Raw genomic sequence first — 8,991 nt, forward strand, 5'->3', positions numbered from 1 at the left:
GGAGGAATAAGAATTGGCTTTTGTTCTTTTGAAAGATAAATTATGTTCTGCACCTGTTTTGGCTTTACCTGACTTTGCGAAAGCATTTGAAATAGAATGTGATGCATCTGGAATGGGAATAAGTTTTGTTTTGATGCAGGATCGGAGGCCTATTGCATACTTTAGTGAGAAGTTAAGCGGAGCGACCTTGAACTATCCCACTTACGACAAAGAACTCTATGCATTGGTAAGAGCACTTGAGACATGGCAACATTACTTGTGGCCAAAAGAGTTCGTAATCCATTCGGATCATGAGTCCTTGAAACATCTGAAAGGACAAGGTAAGTTGAATAGGAGGCATGCAAAATGGATTGAATTCATTGAAACTTTTCCTTATGTAATCAAGTATAAGCAAGGCAAAGAGAACATCGTAGCTGATGCACTTTTACGCAGGTATGTTCTTTTACAGACAATGAATACTAGATTGCTAGGCTTTGAATATGTGAAAGAATTGTATGATAATGATTCTGACTTTACTGAGATTTATAATGCATGTGGACATTCGGCTTTTGGTAAGTTTTATTTGATGGATGGTTATTTGTTCAAAAAGAATAGATTGTGTGTTCCTGCTAGTTCTTTGTGTGAATTGCTTGTTCGTGAAGCACATGGGGGTGGTTTAATGGGTCATTTTAGGGTTGCGAAAACCTTGGATTTCAAGCATGAGCATTTTTATTGGCCAAAGATGAAAAGAGATGTGCAACGAATTTGTGAACATTGCATTGGTTGTAGAAAGGCAAAATTTAGAGTACAACCGCATGGGCTATATACACCATTACCTGTGCTTACTGAACCTTGGGTAGATATCTCTATGGACTTTGTTTTAGGTTTACCTAGGTCAAAGAAAGGTAGAGACAATTTTTGTTGTGGTTGATAGGTTTTTTAAAATGGCGATTTCATTGCATGCAATAAAACAAATGATGCATCTCATATCGCAGACTTGTTTTTTAGGGAGACTGTAGGTTTGCATGGCATTCCTAAGACTATAGTGTCAGATTGTGATGTTAAGTTCCTTAGCTACTTTTGGAAGACCTTATGGGGAAAGTTGGGAACTAAACTCTTATTTTCAACAACATGTCATCCTCAAACATATGGACAAACTGAGGTAATGAATAGAATATTATCCCAACTTCTGCATGCTATAATTCAAAAGAATTTAAAGAGTTGGGAAGAATGTTTTCCTTACGTTGAGTTTTCTTATAATAGAACTGTGCATTCGACCACTGGTTTTTCTCCATTTGAAATTGTTTATGGTTATAATCCACTGACTTCTATGGACTTAATTCCTTTGCCTTTTGAAGAAAGAGTAAGTTTAGATGGTGAAAAGAAGACAAAGGTGGGGAGACAACTCCATGAGGGAGTTTGACTGCAAATAAAGGAAAAGGACAGACTTTAAGCTTCTAAAGCAAATAAGGGTTGTAAACTAGTTATTTTCTAATCCGGTGATTGGGTTTGGGTGCACATGTGTAAGGAACAGTTTCCTAACCAAAGAAAATCAATATTACAGCCTCTTAGTGATGGTCCATTACAGGTTTTAGAGAGAATCAATGACAACACATACAAAATTGACCTTCTAGATGAGTATGGTATTAATGTTACCTTTAATGTTGTTGATCTTATGTTGTTTGACATAAATTTTGATTCGAGGCTTTTTGACACATATTTTGATTTGAGGTTGAATCCTTTCGAGGAAAGAGGGGATGATGTGGACCAGCCCAAAAACACTAGTAAGAACCCATTACATGTTCCAAATGGTCCAATGACTCGATCCAAGACAAAGGCATTGAAAGAGGCATTGAATGCATTGGTTTTGAATGTTTCAACCAAGTTAGAATTGAAATGTCCATTAGAGTATCAATTTAAGTCCACATAAAGGGTCCATTATGGTTAACTTTTCAAGAACTATTTAAACTCATGTAAGCCAAAATTTTGGCAGCTTTTGGATGATAATTACTTTTGAATTCTTTTTTAGTTTTAACGTGTGAGAGTGATTCTTGCATTCTTGAACAAACTGAATCTGACTTATCGAAGATTAACTGGCTTCGTGGCGTCATTCTACTCAATCCAATAGTGTTGGTGCCTTGGGGCAGGTTTCCATTGTGTCACACTCCTATCAAATCTATTTCGGCTTTCCGGGATCAAATCTCAATCTTTATTGTGGGTTGCATGATCACATGATCACGAGGTTCGCATCACTAACTTACCATACTAACCACATAGGCAATGCTTGGGCGAGTGTGAGATAAATAAATTAACCACCTTACCAATCGCTGGTATCTTTCTTTGTTTGTTGGTACCTGATCTAGGTGAATGGCCAAATGATGATTTTGAACAATCGAAGACTCTACTAGTTTGCATTCTAGCACACCCATTTCAGATAATAGGTTTAGTACATACTTTTGTTGTGACAAGTATATACCATTTTTAGTTCTTGCAACTTCAATTCCTAAAAAATATTTAAGTCCTCCTAAATCTTTCATTTTGAATTCGGTAGACAAACATTCTTGTAGCTTTTTTATTTCATCTGTGTCATCACCAGTTACGATCATGTCATCTACATAAATAATGAGTAGTGTAATTTTACCATTCTTTTATTTGATGAATAGAGTGTGATCAGAGTTACCTTGGTGATAACCAATTCGTTTCATAGCTTCTGTGAATCTCCCAAACCATGCTCTTGGCGATTGCTTCAAGTCATACAATGCTTTTTGTAATCTACACACTTTTTCACTTGATTGTGAACTGTTAAACCCAGGTGGAAGCTGCATATAGACTTCTTCTTCCAGATCCCCATGGAGAAATGCATTCTTCACATCAAATTGCTTCAAAGGCCAACTGAAATTTGCTGCGAAAGACAACAAGACTCTGATGGTGTTCATTTTTGCAACTAGAGCAAAAGTTTCTTGATAGTCAATGCCTAATGACTGTGTGTACCCCTAAATGACTATGTGTACTACCCTTTTGCTACTAGCCTTGCTTTGAACCGATCAATTGTGTCATCTGCTCTATGTTTGAGGTTGAATATCCACTTGCAACCTACTAGTTTTTTTCCTAGAAGGAGTGATACAATATTTCATGTGTCATTTCTTTGTAATGCCCTCATTTCTGCCTCCATTGCTTTTGCCCATTTCGGGTGTTGTAAGGCATCCTCAACCTTTGTAGGTATTCTTATATTCGCCATCTCATTTATGAGGGCTTGATGATGTGGTGGTAGTTTGTGTGTAGAGACATATTTTGTGATTGCATATTTTGCTTTACCATTCAGTGAGTACCTGTCAAGGGCCTTCTCATGGATATCCGGTTGATCTTGTGATGCGAACCTCGTGATCACATGGTCACGCAACCCACACGCAAAGATGCCAATTCCCGGAAAGCCAAGTAAATCAGGTTTGATAGGAGTGTGACACAAAGATAACTTGTACCTAGGCACCAGCACTATTGAAAACAGAAACCCCCACCCAACGAATATTGATTCGCGAACGAGAAGTATAAGGATGACGCCACGAAGTCAGTCGTTCTTCGATAAGTCGTTTTCAGTTCTTTAGAGAACCAAGGAAGGGAGATTATCCCACCAACACACAATAAGTGCAGCAAAGAAGTTTTATTAATCTGAAAATTGCGTAACCTTTACATGTTTGGGTTATGCCTTTATTTATACTGAATTTGAACTTAAAGAAACCCTAATGGACCTCCCTTAGGTGGACTTATATGTAGCCCACTTACAATTGACCCAAATAAGTAATAATAACCCAAAAACTAAGAAGAAAATACTAAAAATACTAAAAATCCGAAAATACCATCCTAAATAAGCTAGAATCAGATTTGTCACCCTTAAGAAGTCCTAAACAAAATTGGAAAAATCTGATTTGGAAAATTTGTGTTGCTGCCCCCTTTGATGTCCTTGATTAGCTTGGAATTCCTTGTTTAACTTGGACAAATAAGAAAACAAATTTCCTCCTTTGTTGCTGATTTAATTACTTTCCTTCCTAAGTGAGGAAAAGCATTAAATAGTCCTCCCCTCTTTAGGAATAAGATTTGGCCAACTTCCTTACTTAGTTAGGAGAATAAATTGCTGACTCTTTATCCTTGTAGTATTAGAAAAGACAAGCCTAACAAGGCTGGTATTGGGCCGGACACATCAACCCCTTGTTCCACATGAATTGGGCTCTTCTTGGACCTGAACTAAATGAATTAAAGGCTGTCCTTCATGCTCCTTAAATGTTCCAAGCCTCTCTAGGTCCATTTTGTTCCATATATTCTGAACAAGCCCATTCAATGCTTCTTTAAGCTTCTTAGCCCTAGCTCTTGTGATTGGCCCAATTGGCACCTCCAATGGGTTGTTGGCATGATTATGCTTGGTGTTAGGCTGATCCGCATCATCCCCTCTCTCTTCAAAAGGATTCGACCTCGAATCATCACCTACATCAAACAGAGTAAGATCAGAAACATTAAAGGTAGCACTAACACTATACTCACCTGGCAAATCAACTTTATAAGCGTTGTCATTGATCCTCTCAAGGATCTGAAACGGCCCATCTCCTCGTGGTTGTAGCTTTGACTTCCTCTGGGCCGGAAATCTCTCCTTGCGCATATGCACCCAAACCCAATCGCCAGGCTGAAAGACAACATGTTTGCGCCCCTTATTGGCTTTGGTCGCATACACGCGATTCCTCTTTTCAATCTGTTGCCGCACACTCTCATGAAGAGTTTTCACCACCTGTGCTTTACGATTACCATCCAAACTAACCCTTTCATCAATAGGCAAAGGAATCAAATCCATTGGAGTTAAAGGGTTAAATCCATACACAATTTCAAATGGTGAAAATTCAGTAGTAGAGTGCACACTACGATTATATGCAAACTCTATAAATGGCAAACAATCTTCCCAATTCTTTAAGTTCTTTTGAATGACAACACGCAAAAGTTGTGTTAAGGTCCTATTAACTACTTCGGTTTGTCCATCTGTTTGGGGGTCTGCCCGTTGCGTGTGTTCTAGAGCTGGGCTCTGTATTTCCTTCCCCAGCATTACTAATTGTACGTGTACTAGTTTCCATTTCTTCCCCTTAAGCTAACTGCTGCTGCTATGTATTTCCTTCCCCTGAATCAGATTGAAGATCAATCCAGTTGTAGGCATCATATTGCAACTCCCCCTAAGGACTAGAGCTGGATGGATTCATGTGGAAAAAAATATTCTGTTTCAAAGAAGGTAACATCCATACTGACATGCATATGGTGAGAAGAAGGATGGTAAGACCTATATCCCTTTTGGTGAGGATTGAAACCAAGAAAGACACACCGTACTGCGCATGGTTCTAGTTTTGTGCGTTGAGATTTCTGCAAGTGGACATAAGCTACACATCCAAACACACGGAATCTGAATGTGTTGAGTGAGAGTCTGCAGGGGAGTGCTAAAGGAGAGGACTTGGGATGGCATCCGGTTAATGAGATACACAAGCATAGGTTACTGCATCAATCCAATAATGTTAAGGGATATGGGCATGAATGAGAAGAGCTTTAGTAGTTCCAAGAATATGCTTGTTTTTGCGTTCTGCCACACCGTTTTATTATGGAGTGCACAGGCAAGTAGTCTCATGGAGAATCCCATTGTTTTGAAAAAAACTCAAGAGTTCAGAGTTAAAATATTCCCCACCATTGTTTGATTGAATAATCTTTACTGGCAGGGAGAACTGAGTGCACATTATGCGATAAAAAATTAGGAATATATTACGCACATCACTCTTGTGTCACATAATATATAACCAAGCCATTCTGGTGCAATCATTGACAAATGTAATAAACCATTGAATTCCAGATTGGGAAGTAATTGGAGCAGGTCCCCAAACATCAGAGTGGATCAATTCAAAAGGCTTTGTTCTTTTATTCAAGTTTACAGGATATGAGGTTCGATGGCTCTTTGCCAAGATGCAAACATTACACTTCAGAGAAGAACTTGGATCCGAAATGTCATCAAAGTGGGAAGGAAATAATTTTTTTAAGTAACCAAAGGATGCATGACCCAGCCACCGATGCCATAACCAAATATTCTTGTGATTCTTACCATTATGACTCTGAACTTGATGGACATGACTTGAAGCAACGTCATCTACATAATATAACCCCTTCCTCTTAGTACCATGTCCAATGATCGCTTGAGTCCGGATATCCTAAAGTAAGCAAAACATGGGAAACATTAATACCACACAATTCAATTTTTCTATAATTTGACTAATAGAAAATAAATGATTTGAAAGTGTAGGGACAAGTAAACAATTATGTAGTGAAAGATTAAGAATGAGAACAATTGATCCTGCTCCAATGATTGGGGTAGACTCCTTATTGGCTGTCATGACTTTTTCCTTAGACGAGGGAGTCATGTATTGAAATAATGATTTGTTATAAGTCATATGGTCTGTGGCACCCGAGTCAATGATCCAACCCATATAATGAACCGTGGACGTCGACAAAACCACTCCAATTTTACTTGTGGCTGAAGCCTTATCAGTTTTCGTTAAAGAGAGTAATTCACCTGGTTTAGCGTGGTCTTTTTGGCTTATTGCCATGGTAGCAAAACTGGAAGTAATTTCTGTTGCTGTGGTTAATTTTGCTTAGACTGGATGTTTATTGCTTCTTGCTTTACTTTGCTTTCATTTTTCTAGAAACCAGTCACGGTAGCCATGAATCTCAAAACAAGTATCTCTGGTATGGCGACTTCCATTACAATGGCTACAACGCAACTTATCCTTTTTTGCTTTCTTAATAGTTTGAAGAGTGCACAAGTTAGAAGGGGTGGTGGATTTGAAAATCATTGCAATTGATGATCCTTCACCAGTGTTCTTTGCTCCCAGCATGGTGACTTGTCGCTGAGCCTCCCGTTGAATTGTATTAAAGCACTCTTCAATACATGGAACAGATTTCTTGAGAAAGAGATCACTGCGTATTGAATCAAATACTTCATCCAAACCTACAAGAAAGTCATAGATCCGGTCCTTTTGAATTTATTCTTGTCTGATTCTAAGATCTGCAGCACATATCATCTTAATCGGTCGTCGCTTATCAATTTCCTGCCATACAACACTATTCAGCTCTGCGTAATACAAGTTAACTAGATGCCTATTATGTTTCATCCTGGTGGCTTTGCAGCGTAGCTCATAGAATTGCGACTCGTCAGCCCAATCATAGAAGGTTTGAGTGACACTATCCCAGATTTCCTTGGCTGATGACAGGTCTATAAATAAACCAATAGGATGAGGCTCCATGGTTTTCAACAACCATCCTTGTACCACTGCATCTTCAGTGCACCATTTTGAGTAACCAGAATTTCCTTTTTCCACTCTAGCATTCTGCCCAGTTAAGTAGCTAAGTTTGTTCAATCCAGCAGCGTGTAGTTTGATTAGTACTTAAAAGTGCATTTTTATCAAGGTTTTATATCATCATTTTGCACTTGAAGTATCAATAACTCCTTAACTAAAGCATGTTTTATAATAATATATCTAATAATATAAGATACCTTTAATTTATGGTAAATGTTCATTTTAAATGCAGGCCTATCACATAAATTGCAAGGGCAATGAAAGGATTGATTGATGACTTTAAGAACTTAAATTGCAAGGGCAAAAAGATGACCAAAATTAGAAAAGAGATGTTAGTGCAATCCAAATCGGAACACTGTTCAGTAATTGGGTCATATCTGGAGCTATAGATCTCAGATTTAGGTCTACTTTATATGGATGGAAAGGTAAGACATAGGTCTACAACATTCATATGGAGCCCAAGATCTAAAAAGGCTATTTTCAAGTCCAAATTGTAGCAACAACAAAGAAGCCCGAATCTGTCCTCCAACCCGAGCACTGTTCAATATTTTGGCCATATCTGGAGTTCTAGAAGTCCAAATGAGCTGAATTGTTTACACCAGAAAGTTGAGACAATTGGCTACAACTTGTATGTTTTCAAATGGCTCCAATTTTGACGTTATCAATGACGTTTTAAGCAGAAAAGAGAAGATAAGGATTGTCACCAAGTCAAGAGTTGGCCACCCACTCATCAATTAGTCATCAAATCAATAGTTCCCAATTTTGGCCTATAAAAGGAGGCATTTTCCATGCATTTAGGCATCTTGGTTTCCAGATCAAGATCATGCTCTTCCTTTCTCTCTTTGTATTTTTTGTATTGCTTATGCTTTGCTTTTATTAATATTAAGTTTATGTCTTTCAATTCCTTTTCTTTGCTTTGTTAACTCTTATCTTATTTATGTTCTTATTTTGTTTATTTATTTTTCTTTCTTTCATTATGTCTAGCTAAGTTTATTATGTCAAGGTGAAAAGGTTACACTAATGGTGTAAGAATAAGTATAGTGTAAACTTAATATGGACTTTAATGTTTGATACTAACATGTTTTGTATTTGTTATCTTGTTCATTCTTTAATACTTTGCTTGTTAAATGACTAATCTTGATTTATGTTGTATAACACTTGGTACAACAAATGCTTGGCACTTTCATAGCCCATACTGTATGGTATAACTGACACCTGAGCTATGAAAGAAACTTGATTTATTGTTAACATAAGTTATAATCATGAATGCTTGACGAAATTTACAAGTATGAGCATTAATTGAATAAGATGACTAATGTAATCATGTTAACAATTTATAATCTGATTGGAACCTCCTTTGTGTGTGGTTTCCAATTGAATAATAAGAGTTTATACAATACTTGTTTGACATACCATTAGTGGATCCTCTAACCTTGACCTTTGTTATTATCATTGTTTAATCCTTACATTAATATTTCATCTCAAAGTTCTCATCATCATCTTCTTCTTCTTCTTCTTCTTTATTATTATTATTACTATTACTTCTATTACTACTACTACTACTACTACTATTATTATTATTATTACTACTAATATTGTTGTTGTTGTTGTTACTATTGTTGTTGTTGTTGTTACTATTGTTGTT

The 8,991-nt window shown here is 37.2% G+C and overlaps 1 pseudogene; it reads left to right on the top strand.

Moving 5' to 3' along the window:
• The window catches only part of LOC105116273 (uncharacterized), a 10,902-nt pseudogene extending 7,975 nt beyond the window's left edge, over positions 1–2,927 (top strand).
• The last annotated feature ends 6,064 nt before the right edge of the window (positions 2,928–8,991 follow it).

This window comes from Populus euphratica, unplaced genomic scaffold, assembly GCF_000495115.2.
Source record: "Populus euphratica unplaced genomic scaffold, PopEup_1.0 scaffold887.1, whole genome shotgun sequence".
NCBI classification, from domain to species: domain Eukaryota; kingdom Viridiplantae; phylum Streptophyta; class Magnoliopsida; order Malpighiales; family Salicaceae; genus Populus; species Populus euphratica.